Source organism: Penaeus japonicus, unplaced genomic scaffold, assembly GCF_977035675.1.
Source record: "Penaeus japonicus unplaced genomic scaffold, GWHDUDI00000001_assembly GWHDUDI00000034, whole genome shotgun sequence".
Classification (NCBI taxonomy): domain Eukaryota; kingdom Metazoa; phylum Arthropoda; class Malacostraca; order Decapoda; family Penaeidae; genus Penaeus; species Penaeus japonicus.
In genome coordinates this window covers 13369637-13387136 of record NW_028234436.1, presented here as the reverse complement: position 1 = coordinate 13387136, position 17500 = coordinate 13369637, and the positions used below count along the sequence as shown (strand labels likewise).

Here is a 17500-nt window from a genome sequence, read left to right as displayed (position 1 = left end):
TTATTCGCACTGTCCTCTGTAAAGCCAAAAACAGCTGGCCCTCATTACCAGCTTCAAGAAATTGGAAAGTCACGTACAACATTCGCTTTGTGGTGTAAGGTTGCGATGTCTGACGTCTTTTCATTTCTTTGTTATGTATTTTTTGTTATTCTGCAAAGCTATCGTTGTTTAATTATAGTCATATACACAGAAGCAACACACATATAGTTTATAGTAGTGTATTAAGATAACTGAATACACTCATACCCCACACATAAATATGTATATACGCGGATCCTGTAACAGAAAGTATTTAGATCCTGTGTCTCTCGGCTAAACATTATAACTTTCTCGTCTGTAAATATTCGATAATATCAAAGTCAGAACTCAGTTCACAGTATAAGGATTACTCACATGAATGATGTAATGAATGCTAATGCACTGAATATAAACACAATAGATACAACATAGATCTATAAATTAGCACCAAAGGTTCAACCCAACAAGATTCCTGTAAGGTCAATTAAACTTTTATTTTGAATAGACCTTTCATTCAAAGTAGTCAGGATGGCCGAGCGGTCTAAGGCGCCAGACTCAAGGAACACTTCCCTCCGATAGAAGGGCTTCGGGCTTTCTGGTCCTCTCTGAGGGCGTGGGTTCGAATCCCACTCCTGACACACACTTTTCTCTAACTCTTACTTACTTGCCCTTCGTTCCTCACTCACTCTAAATGTTGTAAGTGTTTTCTTTTATATCAGAAACACAAGTCAGTGTTTTAAAGAAAATATTAATTTAAACATGTATGTTGAATAGACAAAAAAAAAAAAAAAAAAAAAAAAAAAAAAAAAAAAAAAAAAAAGAAAAAAATAAAAATAAAATCGTCATTCGGATTAATAGAAGGTGGGAAACAAATTTGCATATATATGGATACAAGAGGAAAACGGGTCACGTAACAATTACAGTGTCTTTGTATGAAATGGCCTTCGTTTATATTTCTTAAAAAGCAGGAATGTTTCAATTACACGAGTTATTTGCGATAAAGATTTGACTTTTTTTCAATTGAAGAAAAATTACATTACTGATATTGACTACAGTAGATCTGTGAATGACCTTCATAATTTCAAGACCGTAAGTAATGTAGTCTTATGTGCTACGGGAAATATATCCTACTTTTAACTCAGTAGACATCTTTATCTTTATCTACATAAATGCATGGCAAAACCTATCATAAGGAGTTAATTAAAAGATAAGTTTAGAAATCTTGACATTCGGAAAGTTTTCGATACTGTTTTCTCGTCTAAAAAAACAACTTCGCTTGATAAGTACATACAAGTGTTATTCATTTAAATGTTGGTGGTTTGATGATTTTGTGTGTGTATATATTTTGCATATGATAATCATATTTTGCTGATTATGTTTACGACATTATTTCAAAAACCTTATAGAAAAAATATGTACTCATTTTATCAAGATTTTATCTGCTTTAATCAAACTTTAGGGAGTGTGAGTGAATGAGTGAGGGAATGAGTTAGTTAGTGAGTGAGCGAGTGAGTACGGGAAGGCAAGTAAGCAAGAGATACAGAAAAGTGTGTGTCAGGAGTGGGATTCGAACCCACGCCCTCAGAGAGGACCAGAAAGCCCGAAGCCCTTCTATCGGAGGGAAGTGTTCCTTGAGTCTGGCGCCTTAGACCGCTCGGCCATCCTGACTTAATACTGCCATCATATCATATAAATACAATAAACAAATATTAGAGCGATTATATGTCTGAAGATTGATTCTGCTCGCGAAAGACGGACATTTTTTTTATAATTTTCTTATAGTTTAATAGTCTTGATAATAGTTAATCATGCATACATTTTCACAAGGGCTGGAAATATTCTACAAAAAAAGATAAACGATTTACAATTTCTTAAGGGAAAAATAGATCGTCAAAGATATGATAAAGATTAAACCATTTCATTTATGTTATTCTAATAACACGAATGAAAAAATAAATAAAATAAGGAGGCAGATGTCCTAGAGTTACCTGCAGCCTGTACCAAGAGCATTTGTAAAGAATAGAGAGAGAGAGATTCAGAGAGAAGCAAAATGTACAAGAGTTGCAATGAAATGAGGAGAGATTGAGAAAGATTTAAGAAATGAACTAGAGAGATACAGAGAGGAAGAGAGAAAGAGAGAGCGAGAGAAAGGTTTAACAATATGATGTATGGCAACAAAGTAGAACACACCAAATGAAGGAACCGGCAAAATAAAGATTCTCATTTTCCATTATTAGATTATCGGATAATTTGCAACATAAAGCAACTTGGCATCCGTTTTCAATATGGTTTCTGTTTATCGAAGGGAAGTTCACACCGCATTTAGTATCCATACACATCGTTATGTAGATACGCATAGAAAGATATCAATAAAAAATGAATATTATCATGGTTATCATTGTTATCATCATTACTATCTTTACCAGGAAGTTAGGGAAGGGAGGAGGGAGAGAGGGATGGAAGGATGGAGGCAAGTAAGCAAGAGATACAGAAAAGTGTGTGTCAGGAGTGGGATTCGAACCCACGCCCTCAGAGAGGACCAGAAAGCCCGAAGCCCTTCTATCGGAGGGAAGTGTTCCTTGAGTCTGGCGCCTTAGACCGCTCGGTCATCCTGACATCCTTCGGGAAAGATGTATACAAAATGAAAATGCTGAAAATGAGAAGAAAATAATATTAACTGGCACACACACACACATATATATATAGTTTTGCAATAAGGTTTATGTTTATAAGGAGATAAAACGATTACCCTACTTAATTCTAATAATTATTTCAATACGACGAAAAGAGGAATAAAAGGCTACAAAAAAGACCATCCAGTTGTTGAAAAAAAAGTTTTTGTATTTAGCAAGAAGTGTTATTGCTGTTGTCCTTTTTACTATGAGATATGCAGTTTGTATATATGCAAAGAGAAAGAGAGAGAGAGAGAGTGAGTGAGTGAGAGGGAGTGAGTGGGAGAAAGAGAGTGAGAGAGAGAGAGAGATAAGGGGAGAGAAATAGAGAAAGAGAGAGAGAGAGAGAGAGAGAAAGAGAGAGAGAGAGAGTGAGAAAGAGAGAGAGAGAGAGAGAGAGAGGGAGACAGACAGACACAGACAAAAAGAGAGAGAAACAGACAAAGAGAGAGATAGACAGATAGATAGAGAGAGAGAGAAGAAAAAGAAAGAGGATATATAAGGAATTCGCGATAAAGAAAGCAATACATGTTTCTGTGTCTGTATTTGTCTGTCTCTACTTCTGAAATTGCGTATGTTTGTCGAAGGAAGCAAAGCTAGAGATGGATAAAAAAAAAAAAAAAAACTGTCGTCCCGATGTTTACTTAATCTTGATTAGTTATTGCAAATTACTTATTGCAAATGATATCTGATGCAGCAAAAAGTGTCATCCTTTCATTTCGTTCACTGGAATTCATATCAGAACTGGTCTTTGTATGACTTCTATTATAGAAGTCTACACTAAAAAGGATTGACGTCATTGCCTGTAAACATTGGAGGAAATTTCTATAAATAGGGCATAATAGTGCACTATATCCTGAATCGAAATGCAGTACTTTGCAATAGCTTGAATCAATGCGGTTCTTATATTTGTATATTTTATTATATTTGTTTCTACTGTGGAAGGGATCTGTCCATCTTTGGAGAATGATAGCATGAAGAATGATGGTAAGTATGGTGATGCTATCAATGGTGATCATACTAAGAATTAATGATGATCATTTCTAAAATCATTATGAATATGATAATGCTGATAGTGCTGATAGTATTGATATTACTATTATCATGATTATCATTATTATTTTTGATATCGCTATCATCATCATCTTCATCATGATTATCATTATGATTTACTTCTGTTGTTGTTGTTATTATCATTATCATCATTATTATTATGCTAATGATAATGATTATCATTACAACAATGATTCTTATCATTACAATCATCATCATCATTTATTGCTGTCAGTTTTGGCTAATAATTGTTTGTATTACTTGATTTGCCTACCTTTGATATTCTTTATTATTATCATTATCATCGATATTGATATTACAAATATCATTATCATCTTATACGGATAATATTATTCTCATTGGTGTCATTAACATATCATACTCAACGATATCATATTATTGATATATTCGTTGTGTACAACAACATGAACTTTCTTTCTGTCTCTCTCTTTCCCCCCTTTCTCTCTCTCTCTCTCTTTCTCTCCCCCCTATCTCTCTCTATCGTTCCATCAATATATTTGTTTGTCTGTCTGTCTCTATGTGCTCGCTATGTTCATCAAAATACCCAACCAAGTCAGACTGCTACAAAAAAGGCATGTGCTTTTAAGTGGTCTTTGTAACTAAAGAAAAAAAATGTTATGAAAGCTAAAAAAGCTAAAAATCTACCAATCATTATTTACAGCTTGTGACAAAACGGGTTGACGTGGTGAGATTCTTTTAATTGAGGCTTTTGTTTTAAAAAATTGGGAGTTGGATGTATGTGGATGAATAAATTGTTTATATCTTTTTCCAATGTCACAGAAGTTTTAGTCTATTTTAACCCTTTATTTACCATCCTGGCTAAGTGCACAGACAGCAGGAAGCTTTGGCTATATTTGATGTATAGTCATAGCCATAGTATAGACATACTTTGACAGGCTTTGGTATTATTTTTATGGCCATTATATAAATTGTATTGGAAATTTTGAATATGATATACTTCATCTCATACATCGGATAACATGAAATTGTCACTTGGCTTTCTGTACCTCACGCTAGGCTGAATTATAGTTTAGCTTACTTATTTACAAAAAAATAATCAATTACAATATTTACAGCACCTCTATCAAGAGTTTTCAAAGCCTGGAAATCCCTTTGCAAGTTAGATAAGGTGATGCCTGAGTCTTGATCTACAAGAGAAATTTTGTGGCTATGGGAATTCCTGTCAGATTATTTTATTATTATTATTTTTTAGTTTTAGTTCTATATTTACCAACCTGGCTAACTACATAGGCGTCGGCACTCTTTAATACATTGATGTAGGTTCATGACATTATTAATAACATTATATTACACATTAAGGTAATAACATGATCATATTCTCTAGTATATCAACAATAAAAATACATTTGATAAATGATTATAACTGAATATGGCATGAATACATATTCTAATACATTTGATGATATGAAATAAGGTGGCCTGAAAGTCTGTATCACATAACACTCTAAGATATAATGTTCAAGTGTTCGTTTATATTCCTCGTTGGAAAGTCACAATATCACATTGTCTTGTTCTTGTCTTATATGAACCATAAATGAATTTCTCCTGCGAAAACTGGTCATGATGTTTTATGCTACAGCGTCCAGATCTTTAAAAGTTTGTCTCCTCTATCAAGTTCTCCCTGTTGGAGGTTCTTATTACGTGTGAGATCCTAGCAAGAGGTATGCCAAAGCCTATATCCACACTTTGTTCATAACTGAAATCAGTAAAGTTGATTCCAGAGAGTTTATTGTGGCTTTTTGGGAAACGTATGAACGATATCTTATTTTCGAAAATACTAAACGTCTAGCGATTCCTTGATATCAAATAAAATCATCGCTATTTATCATTATTATATATGCTATGTTATCATTACCATAATTTTATTGTTATTACTTCGTAATCGTTACCTCATCATATTGTCACCATCTTCATTATCATAAATGTTATCATCATTGTTCTTATCATCATTATAATTGTTATAATTATTGTCCTTATTCATTTATTTACTCAAAATATATTCGTTAATGATTATACTATATCGTCATTTTTGCTGTTTATAATTAGTCAATTATTAGTCGTCACAGCATTTTCCTTTAAATACTCGACACAGAAATACAGAAACTAAATAAATAGATTATCTCTGCTTAGGCTTTTTTTTCGTTAAAAAAATGTCCAGCAATAATACCATGTGCTTGCCAGATGAATAATTCCAGATAAAACCAAGAATTCAAATTCGGTAACCAATTAACCTCACGATTCAACAAGATTTATGATTTAGAAATCATACTATTTTAGGAATTGGTTGAAAATGTTTTAGCGGATGGTTTGCTAGAATGTTACACACACAAACATACACACACACACACATACACACACACATAAGTAAAACACAAACCTAGACACATACACAAGTATAGACATACTCGCATACACCCAAATACACATAAACATAGAGATGGATATGATGAATGATACAAATCCCATAAGTAAAGGTATACTAATACAACTGAGCAGGCAGACCAAGATAATTACGTTTAACATGCAATTTTGTTTCAAATTTATGATACTGGGAACCAAAGCATGACAAAAATAAAAGAAAGAAAAGAAAAACCTGCATGCAGACACACACACACACACACATTATATATATACACAGTATATATATATATATATATATATATATATATATATATATATATATATATATATATATATATATATATATATATATATATATATATATATATATATATACACACAGTATATATATATATATATATATATATATATATATATATATATATATATATATATATATATATATATATATATATATATATATATATATATATATATATATATATATACATTACGATTAACTTTCAAAATACTGAAATATGATATTCTCAGATCACTATGCAAGTTCTGTAGCAAATGAGAAAGCATGATGAAAGTTCAACTATTCATTTTGTTTAATCCTTTTGATAGCATGGATGCAAAGGCAAAAGATACAGCAATTACAAAATTGAGACTTTCCTTTGTCATTTCTTTAAAACAAACACTGTCGTTCCAATAATCTGATGAAACAAAGTATTTTTCATCTAGTTTCTTTCATATTTTACTTCAAGGAACATTAGAGATAGCTACAACATTCTGTTACAAAAACTCGAAAGTATTTGTTCCAGTATCTGTAAAATTACTGCATGTAAACTATTAGAGAGAGAGAGAGAGAGTAAAAAAGAGAGAGAGGAAGAGTTTTAGTCTATTTTAATCCTTTATTTACCATCCTGGCTAAGTGCAGAGACAGCAGGAAGCTTTGGATATATTTGATGTATAGTCATAGCCATAGTATAGACATACTTTGACAGGCTTTGGTATTATTTTTATGGCCATTATATAAATTGTATTGGAAATTTTGAGTATGATATACTTCATCTCGTACATCGGATAACATAAAATTGTTGCTTGGCTTTTTGTACCTCAAGCTAGGCTGAATTATAGTTTAGCTTACTTATTTACAAAATTAATCAATTACAATTTTACAGCACCTCTATCAAGAATTTTCAAAGCCTGGAGAACCCTGTGCGAGTTACATAAGGTGATACCTGAGTCTTGATCTACAAAAGAAATTATTTTATTATTATCATTTAGTTTTAGTTCTATATTTACCAACCTGACTAACTACATAGGCGTGGGCACTATTTAATACATTGATGTGGGGTCAGTTCAGTTAGTTCAGAGAGATTTGCGAAGACGTCCCTTCGCCCGGGCTATATGCACGAGGCGGCCCGGCCTCTGCCAGCTATAAGTGCTGACTCACCTGATCATCATCACTGAATGCTTACCGTGGCGGTTGGATTGCCTGAAGGCGCTCCAGTTGCCAGGGAGCAAGCAATAGGCATAGCCGCCTTACCAACCCGGCGGCTGTCGTCTCTGGGCCCTGCCTGAGGAAGCGAGTGTGCTCGTATTCCATCAGATAGTGCTCTATCTTGGCGTCCGGCGCGCCACAATGTCTACAGCGTCGCTCATCATGCCCCATGGTGGGTATGATTTGCCACGCACAAGGGTAGCCTAATCTCAGTCTGTGAAGATTGACTTCGGCTCGCCTTGGTATTTTAGGAGAGAGTATCAGCGACTCATAGCTTGTGGCGTCTGAGTACCAGCTGGCCGAGGGGGAGGTTCTCGCTTCCTCTCTATGTCGCTGCAGGGCACCGACCTGCCCTACAGCCATCGTTTTACGCCTTAGCAGTTCCCGGCTAGGATGCACCACAAGATCACTCAAGGGTTTTTTCCTGCCTTCCTCCGCTAGCCTGTCAGCTACATCGTTCCCTTTAATACCAACATGGCTTGGAATCCAGTTGATGATAATGCGTCTACCCTGATCCAGGATTCTCTGAGCAATGGTAAGAATCGTAGTCAGAAGATAAACGTTATCAAGGGGCGTGCTTTGCTGCAGGCTGTCAATGGCGGCCCTAGAGTCTGTATGTATGACAACATGCCCGTCCGTCTGGGCTGCATGGGCTAGAGCTCCCATAATAGCGACTGCCTCTGCTTGGAGCGAGGAGGCATTGTCGGATACCCGCATAGCTTGTGCTATGTCCCTTGCTGCAAAACCGGCGCCTGCAGCGTGGGAAATGGGGTCTACAGAACCATCCGTGAAGTAAGTTTTACTACCCGGTGGAGTGATTTCTGCAATATTCCTCTCCGCCTCAGCCTTCAAAAGAGACGGAGAGTACTGAGTCTTTCTCCTTGACAGGTTCATGACAGAGTACTCTATCAAGGATCTTGCCCACAGCGGGGCTGTGGCATAGTTAGGGTGGGGGAGGTCCATGCCCTTAACCAACAGTGTCTCCTTGAGCTCAAAGCGTATGAGCACCCTGGCTGTATGAGACAGCCAGGTGTTTTTGGCAAAGAGTTCATGGTTCTGTGCAAGCCAACGCTGCACTTTTTGACTTAGCTGCAAGTCCGGCGGGGACTGTAGGACTTTGGCAAGAAACTGAGCCGCCATCTGATCGATCCGGATGTCCAGGGGGAAGAGGTTGGCCTCCAAGAGGAGGTTGGTAACCTTAGCCCTTCCAGGAGCACCCAGAATGATCCTGGCGGCCTCGTTTTGCATGACGTCAAGCCTTTTCCTTAGTCCAGGCTTGACTGTAATCAGGGCGATGGAGGTGTAGTCCACGATGGAACGGACAGCGTGCACATAGAAGGATCTTAGTACACGGTGCCCAGCCCCTAAGCGCCGCCCTGACAGAGCTCTTATGACAGAGAGTCTTTCCTTGGTCCGTTCTAGGAGGTATTAAATCTCCGAGCGGAAGGTGAGGTTCTTGTCAACCCATACACCCAGGTATTGGAAGACGTGAACCCACTATAGCTCTAACCCTTGGACTCGCAGCCTTTGGTCTCGGACATCCTGTTTCAGCGCCATTGCCTTCGATTTGGCTGCTGAGATCTTAAGCCCGACTCTGCGGTATTCCTCAGACATTAGATCCAGACAACGCTGGGTCTTTCTGACTAGGTTCTCATTCTGTCTCCCAGTAGAGATAATTGCCAGATCATCTACATATGAGATGATCTTGCACCCCACTGGGAGTGGAATGTCGAGGATGCTTAACATGAGGGTGTTAAATCACCTAAACATCAGAGAAACACACACAAACATACACCCACAACAACAATCGAAATAAACAAATCCCCAATAACATGGTCTCTCCCCACACCATTAATAAAAGATAAAGATCCCGAAACTTCCAAGGATAATACAAAATCAAATAGTTCATGGTTAGGAATCATAAAAAATATAATAAAGATAATATCAAATATTGTAAACTAATTCAAACAAGGAACATCAATATTAACAATAATTTCAGAAGCCATATTTGAAATAATGCCCGTAATAAATAATTTATGTGCAAATAATGAATAAAATAATTTTTTGGAATGCAAGATCAATCCTAAACAAAAAGACAGATCTGAACTACCTGATTTTTAGAGAGGATCCAAACTTAATAGTTATTAGTGAAACATGGCTAAAAGACAAAGATAAATTTGACTTACAAAACTTTGAAATTATAAGAAAAAGATAGACAAAATCAGATAGGTAGGGTGTTAGCATTATGTGTCAGAAACAACATTCAGTTCAAAACCCTAAACCTAGGAGACAATTATCATGACAAAATAGAAATCTTAGGAATAAAAATCAGTCACAAAAATATATGGCTAAATATATTGCTGATATATAACCCATGTAATAAAATAGAACAAAAATTCTTCGAATTTTATGAAGAACAAATAAACAATCCAAAACTACTGATAGGTGACTCCAATGCTCATCATCCCCTATGGGACCCCAAAATAGATCTAAGACTAACGAACCAAACAGGCAGAAACCTAGCAGAATTTATCTCAAGAAAAAATTTAATCACTTTGACTCCACCAGGTCTAATAACAAGAATAGATCCTAGATCTAACAAAGAATCTACAATAGATCTTGCAATAGGTTCACCTCAGCTAAGCCATCTATTAATTGAAACAGGTCCAAATTTAGGAAGTGACCATTTACCAATAATCATTAAAGATGATACCATCAGAAATAATATAAGTACAAATGAAAAGATATGTTTTTTAACGATACCGGCTGGGAAAAATACAAAACAGAACTAAATGCAGTTGAAGATAAAAACTTAACAACTTTAAAAGAAATATTAGAAGTAATAAAGAAGACCGGTGAAAAATACTTTGAATTTAGTAACGTAATAAAAACAAAACAAAAACCGAACAAACCCTGGTGGAATAAGACTTGTAACGAAATAATGAAAAAAAGGAACAAAGCCTATAATTTGTGGAGAAAAAGTCCAAATACCAAAAATAAGTCTGAATATAAAAGATTAGCAGTAGAAACTAGAAAAATAATTGAAGATAAAAAAAGACAGTCATGGAAAAAATACAGTGAAACACTAGATTTTAGAGCCCCAACCAAAAAAAAATTGGTACTTTATAAAGAAAATAATGGGGAAAACAACAATAAAAGATTACCCGTTATCCACCATGATTTACCAATTTCAAAAACTAATGCAAAGTTAAATCTATTCAAAAGTGAATTTGAAAAAAAAACAAATAAAAATCCTAAACAGCTAATAACTAGAAAAGAAAAAGAGGATATTTTGAACAACTCAGAATCAACAGATTTAAATAGAGCAATAACCATGAACGAACTAACAAAAACAATAAAAGAAACTAAAAATGGGAAAGCATATGGTCCTGATGAAATCCCATATGAATTTTACAAAAAAGCACCTAACAACATATTAAAACAGATTCTAAAAAATCTTAACAATTACTGGAACTCAGGACAATTCCCAGCTGAATTCAAAACTGCACTGATAAACCCCATACTAAAACCGGGGAAAGACCCAAAAGAACTAAAATCATATAGATTTATTAGCAGATTGTCATGCATGGGTAAAATCTTTGAGAACATCATCACAAAAAGATTAATATGGTGGATAGAAACCCATGAAAAATTAGACAAAGACCAAAGTGGATTTAGACCCAACAAAACAACAATAGATGCACTACATATAATATAATTACACATAAATCAAGCCAAAAAAGAAAAGAAATATGCTCTAGTGGCTTGTCTAGATCTTGAGAAAGCATATGATTCGGCAAACTATGATGCAATATTAATAAAGACAAAAAATATGGGAATAACAGGTTCCTCTCTCAAATGGATACATAACCTTTTACAAGACAGATCATACAAAATATCAATTGGAAACAAAAAAAAACTCATCAGGTAACATCACATGCGGGGTACCCCAAGGTTCCCCCATTAGCCCTATCCTTTTTAATTTACTAATGTCAGACGTACAACTGCCACCCAAAATTCATAAAATCATCTATGCAGATGACCTCACAATTATTTCAATCAATCAAGACTACAGAAAAGCAATGCAAAATTTAGAAAATGGTTTCAAAAAGATAAAAGAATGGACCGACAAATGAGACTTAAAAATCAATATAAGTAAAAGCAAAATGTGTTTCACCAATAATAAAATAAGAAACATACCAAACATAAAAATAGATAATAAAGAACTAACCTTCTCCACAAGTCATGAAATACTAGGAATAAAATTTGATGCTCCTAGATTAAATTGGAATAAAAATATAGAAAAATTGAAAATTAAAATAATGTCAAAAATCAACATAATGAAAAAGTTAGGATCCACTTCTTGGGGAGCCAACAGGGAAACTCTGATAAATTTCTTTAGAATTTACATTAAACCCAATATAGACTATGGAATAACTATATATGGATCAGCAAATAACACAGAATTGATAAAGCTAGAAACAATTCAAAACGAAGCTCTAAGAATCGCAACAGGCTGTTTTAAATCAACCCCGATAATATCATTACAAACATTAACAAACACCTTACCATTGAAACAAAGAATTAAAATTATAGAATGTCAGTAAATGATGAAAATACTGGAAAAAACAGCAAATACTCCAATAAAACAAATGATCATAAAAAATATAGAAAGCTATAATCCAACCAAAGACAATAAACTACTTCTCCACAGAGTACTAAATACTTGTGATGAAATGAAAATCAAAGTACAAATTAGTGCAACCCCTAATATCACTCCAATCCCCCCATGGTATGACTTTACAAACATTGTAAGAACAGAATTCATGAACACATACCTAAAAAACTACTCACATCAAATAATACAAATACACTTCCACTCACTCATAAATACAGAATACCAAAACTTTAACCAAATATACACAGATGGATAAAAAATAACAGAAACAAACTCCACAACAGCAGCCATATACATAGAAAACAAAAAAAATATCAACAATTTGGAAACTCCCACCTAACACAGAAATTACAGAAGCAAAACTCTATGCAATAGAACAAAGTTTACAATACATTCAAAACAATAATTTATCAAATCCAGTAATCTTAACAGACTCAAATGCTGTTTTGCACTTAATAAAAAACAGTAAACCACAACACTACAAAAAGCACAATATATAAGATACAAAATTTAATCCTACAATTTACACAGAGAGATCAAAACATAATATTTCAATGGATACCTTCACATAAAAATACAAAAGGGAATGAGATAGCAGACCAAGCTGCCAAAAAAGCACATGACATCTCAAACTCCATAACCATACCCCAGGACACAAAAACAAAAATAAAAGAAATAAGAAAAAAAAATAATAGAAAACTGGGAACTTTACCTTCTATCAGTCCTAGAAAAAAAATTACATAAAAGACAACAAACCAGAAACATGGACAAGATTAAAAGACAGAAAACTAGATGTATGTATAACCAGAATGAAGACTAACCACACAAGACTAAATCAACACCTGCACAAACTCAATATTGTAGATAATCCAAACTGCAGATGGTGCAACACCCAAGTAGAAAGTATAGAGCACTTATTATTATACTGCCCAAGACATCACTCGCACAGAACTAAACTAAAAGAAGCCCTCAAAAAAATAAAAATCAACACCCTAACAACAAATCTCCTTATTACAGCTGAAAATCAACCCTCTGAAAATAAGTACTACATACTCAGACATACAAAAATCTTCCTAAGGAGAAAAAAAAAATCATAGACATCATATAAAGATAGTGAAAAAAAATTGAAAGAAGAAAGAAGTGAAGAAGAAAGAAAAAGACTCAGGGAATATAGACTACACATAGTCTAAAACCTTCAAAAAGAAGAAAGAAGAAGACAGAGCCGGGCTGAGGACCCCCCCTTGTGGAGTACCATTCTCCAGGGGTAAGTGCCTGGAAAGGTGACCTTGGAACTTCACTCTGGCAGTTCTGTCCCGAAAATAGTCACCAATCCAAGCAAGCAGTCTGCCCTTGATTCCCTTGCGGATCAGGACCTCTTGAATGGCGAGTGGGTTCGCCAGTTCAAAAGCCTTCTCCAGGTCCAGGAAAACAATGACAGATCTGGTGTTGTTGACAGTGCTCAGTAAGGTGGCCATGCTGTGAGCAGTGCTCTTACCCCTTTTAAACCCCTTACCCCTTGTGAACCCATGTAGGTGTTCATGTGGAGGTCCCAGCTTCCATTGGAGCCGGTTCAGTACCATTCTCTCCGCCGTCTTTCCCAGACAGCTGAGTAGAGAGATGGGGCGGTACCGGCCCGGCTCCTTTGGTTTAGGGATGGGAACTATGTCAGCCCTCTTTCAGCACTGTGGTAGTGACGAAGTCTCCCAGGACTTGTTGATGAGATGTAAGAGTGCAAGCGGTTCATGGTGGGTCTTTCTGGGGGCTGAGCGATTTGTGGCCCGTCTGATACAGTTCCACAGCTCTGTAAGGGAGGTTTGGTGGCCAAAGGACTCACACCACTCCAGCCACTTTTCCTGCTTTACCCTCTTAGCAGTTTCCTGAGCATCCCTGAGAGCCTCTTTCAAAAGAGCGTGGTTCTCAGGGGTTCTCTGTCTGCGGAAGTGTCTTCTGCACATATTGATTCTGTGGTTGAGCTCCTTAATTTCATCATTGTAGTACCAGACGAGTTTTGGAATTGGTCTCTGAGGCTGCCTCGTCTATGGCATTAACTAGTCGAGGCTTGCCTCAAGTGTATCCACATTATCATTAAGTGAGAATTCACTGATTCTAAGGCACCTGGCCAGGGCTTCCTGGAAAGCTTTCCAGTTGGCCCTGTCCACCTTCCATCGAGGATTGTGCTGGGGCACGGGTGCCGGGCCAGCATCCAAGATGGTGGTGACTATCCCATAGTGATTGCTCGTGGCAGTGTTGTCCACAGACCAACTAATTCTCTCGACCAGGGCCGCAATGACAAAGGTAAAGCCCCGCCAACGTGCATAGGCTCCTGGTTGTTGAGAATAGCAATCTCGGGGCATGTGATAGGCTATGTGATAGCCTGCCGCATCCCGGCTCCGCGTGGGAGCCAGGATGGGATGGTGGGCATTGAAGTCTCCCCCTATGAGAATTGGCTCGTGTGCCGCAGCAGCACAGACTTCACTAATATCTAAGCTCCTACAGGTTGGCCTGCTGTAAACATTATACAGCTTGAGGGGACCCCCAGCCATAAGGATCTCAACGGCAAGGAGTTCAACACCTTCTCCACACTGCACAGGATCGGCAATCAAGGAGCAGGGGATAGTCGACTTCACGAGGGTAATCAAACCTCTGGTGCCTTCATTAGAGGGCAATACAAAGGGATGATATCCCGAGAAGCGAACAATGTCTCCTGTTAGAGTCTCCTGGAGCATGACAATGTCAATGTTCCGAGATCGCACGATCGGGTGGAGAAGGGCATTCCTCCGGGAAAAGCTATTGATATTCCACTGCAGTATTCTTAGATTAGGAGCCATTGTGCTAATCTGAGTCCATTAAGTCTGCATCGTCAATGACGTCGACATAATCGGTCTCAGTGTCCGACGCCCCAGTGTGGGTAACGTCAGACATTTCTGAGTCTGACAACTCCTTGGTGAGTTCCTCACTGATCGTGATTTCCTCACTGGACACGTCACTGTCGTCAGGACAGGTCGAGCCATTAGAAGGGCTGGGTCTCCTGGGAGGTGGAGAACTCTTGGTCTCCTTGACCTTCACTCTGGATGGCCGTGGCTTCCTTACCCTTTGGGTTTTGGGTTCAGGCTCTGCCAGTGTGGTCTTGGCCGCGTATATATCATGTCTTCCTCTTCCCACTGCTGTACCAGTGTCGGGTCTCCCGGTGCCATGGGCCTGTACTTGTCGAAGAGCTCGTTGCACATGTCCAGTTGGGCGTCGTAGGTCTTCATCTTGGTCTTTTCGACGGACCTTGCAACTCGGGCATCGTCGAGTATCTTGGAGCAGTGGGTGAGTCCCGTTTCTTCGTCTACGCTCTCGGCCGCAATGATGTGCTGGTATTCGATCAGAAATTGGCGTATCAGACCAATTCCATCGTTAACTTGTGTCCACGATCCGGTGATACCACTGCGGCTAAGATAAAGCGAATACTTGAGGGGATTCCGGATCTGTATAAGTGTTGTTTTAGCGACCGCAGCTTGGGTTGCAGAGAGTTCAAGTGATTTGATAATTCCGTCCACACTTCGCCACCGGTTTGAGTGTTGGCACTGGAAGACGATGTGTACGTGCTCTCGGGGTGTTCCCTTTCCGTGGACGACGTAGGCGTAGTTGATCTTGCTGGATCTGTTGGGTCTGATGTTTCGGCCGTAGATGACGAAGGACCAGAGGTTTGTCCAGATCTCGGCGTCGGGTTCTGCATCATCATGTCTTCCTCTTCCCACTGCTGTACCATTTCGTTGATATCGTCCATGTTGAGCTGTAGTTCCTCTTGTAGACTCTGTTTCTTTCTCTCCTTGGTTGCCATGATTAATCTTCTCTTTTCCTTTGCGTCCCTTGATCTTGTCTTGAACGTCCTTCGGACTTCTGGGTCGACGTCCCCCGTCAGGTAGTGTTGCCACGTTCGTTTTCCGAGGGGCCAGGGACTTTCTTGGAGCTGGAGGTGTTCTGGGTCTTTTAGTCTCCCCATGACTATCGTCTGCATGTTCTCTTCCATGGCGTTCGGGTGAACCTGGTAGACTTGCTGAATCTGATTGTAGAGGTACTTGTGGATCTTCGAGCAGGAGTTCCTGGAGGAGTTCATCCATGAGTATATCATCGTCAAAAATGTCTGGCGTATCTGTCGGCTCGAGCAGTTTGTTAATGTAACTGTCATCGAGCTGGACGAGTGGTGTATCATGACATTGGGACGGAGGTCTATCAGCGGCTCCGGGATGTCCTGTAGAGTCAGCTGACTGAGCTCTTCTTTCAGTTCGGCTAGTCTGTCCTGGTTGGGCTGAGGGAATTTCAGCCTGTAGAAGCGACCACTCATCTTCGAACCATTGTCCAGGGTCACTGTCTGCTCTACTACCAGGTTCTGTCTCATTCTTTCCCCCGTCTCTTCCTGTGCGTCCATCTCTTCGTCGTCCTGATCTTGACTTTCCATGTTTTCTCGGTCTTGATTTGGTCTCTGCTTCTTCTTCTTCATCCCCGTATTCGAGTCGTCGCTTGACTCGTCGTTCTCCCCGTCTTCCTCCTGTGGACGAACTCTCTTGTTGTCTCTTGGTCTTTCTGGACTTTTTGGTACCTGAACCGGGGGTTGACGTGATGACGGTTGGTTTCTTACTACTTCTTGGTCCAGGTTCTCTAGATTCCACCAGGCTCCTTTGGTCGTTCTTTCTTTCATGTGGTTCCACAGCCGAGAGATCACATTTTTCGAATCCTCCCAGTCCTGTCTCTGTGAACCCACTGTTCTCAGCTGAACGATCGTCCGTCGGAGGTGCGGTAGGAGTCGGCTGGACGTCCTTATCCAGTTCGGAGTCTGAGTTACCCTTCCTCGGATCGGCTTCTTTATGTAGTCCGTGTAGTAGTTGTACACCCTCTGCATCCATTTTACTGCTAGTCTGATCTTTTCGGTAGAAGATTGGGAAGAAAGGACGTCGTTGCCTACTTCTACCAAGTATTGGAGAGCTCGGTAAGGGTCGACGTTCGCTGGTTCCTCCTGGTGTAGTTGTCGGCTGAATTCTACTAGGTCCTGGCTCACTCCGTACTGGTTCTGCGCTCTCTTCGATCTTGGTAGAGTTTCGCTGTTGCTTAACGTAGTATCCGACGTTTCTTGGATCTGTGTGGAGCGGTATATCTTCTCCTTCAGCGATTTGGGCACATTCGTCCCAGTATCCATCTCGTGGC

At 38.3% G+C, this 17500-nt stretch overlaps 3 non-coding genes across 3 annotated transcripts; 1 reads left to right on the top strand and 2 right to left on the bottom strand.

Annotated features, from left to right (window-relative positions):
- The first annotated feature begins 540 nt into the window (after positions 1-540).
- Positions 541-656, top strand: TRNAL-CAA (transfer RNA leucine (anticodon CAA)). The gene is made up of 2 exons: positions 541-578; positions 612-656. It is a non-coding gene; the product is annotated as a tRNA-Leu (tRNA).
- Positions 657-1570: 914 nt separating this feature from the next.
- On the bottom strand, positions 1571-1686 carry TRNAL-CAA (transfer RNA leucine (anticodon CAA)). The gene is made up of 2 exons: positions 1649-1686; positions 1571-1615 (listed from the first exon to the last, which is right to left on the bottom strand). It is a non-coding gene; the product is annotated as a tRNA-Leu (tRNA).
- An 832-nt stretch (positions 1687-2518) lies between these two features.
- Positions 2519-2634, bottom strand: TRNAL-CAA (transfer RNA leucine (anticodon CAA)). The gene is made up of 2 exons: positions 2597-2634; positions 2519-2563 (listed from the first exon to the last, which is right to left on the bottom strand). It is a non-coding gene; the product is annotated as a tRNA-Leu (tRNA).
- Between the last annotated feature and the right edge of the window lie 14866 nt (positions 2635-17500).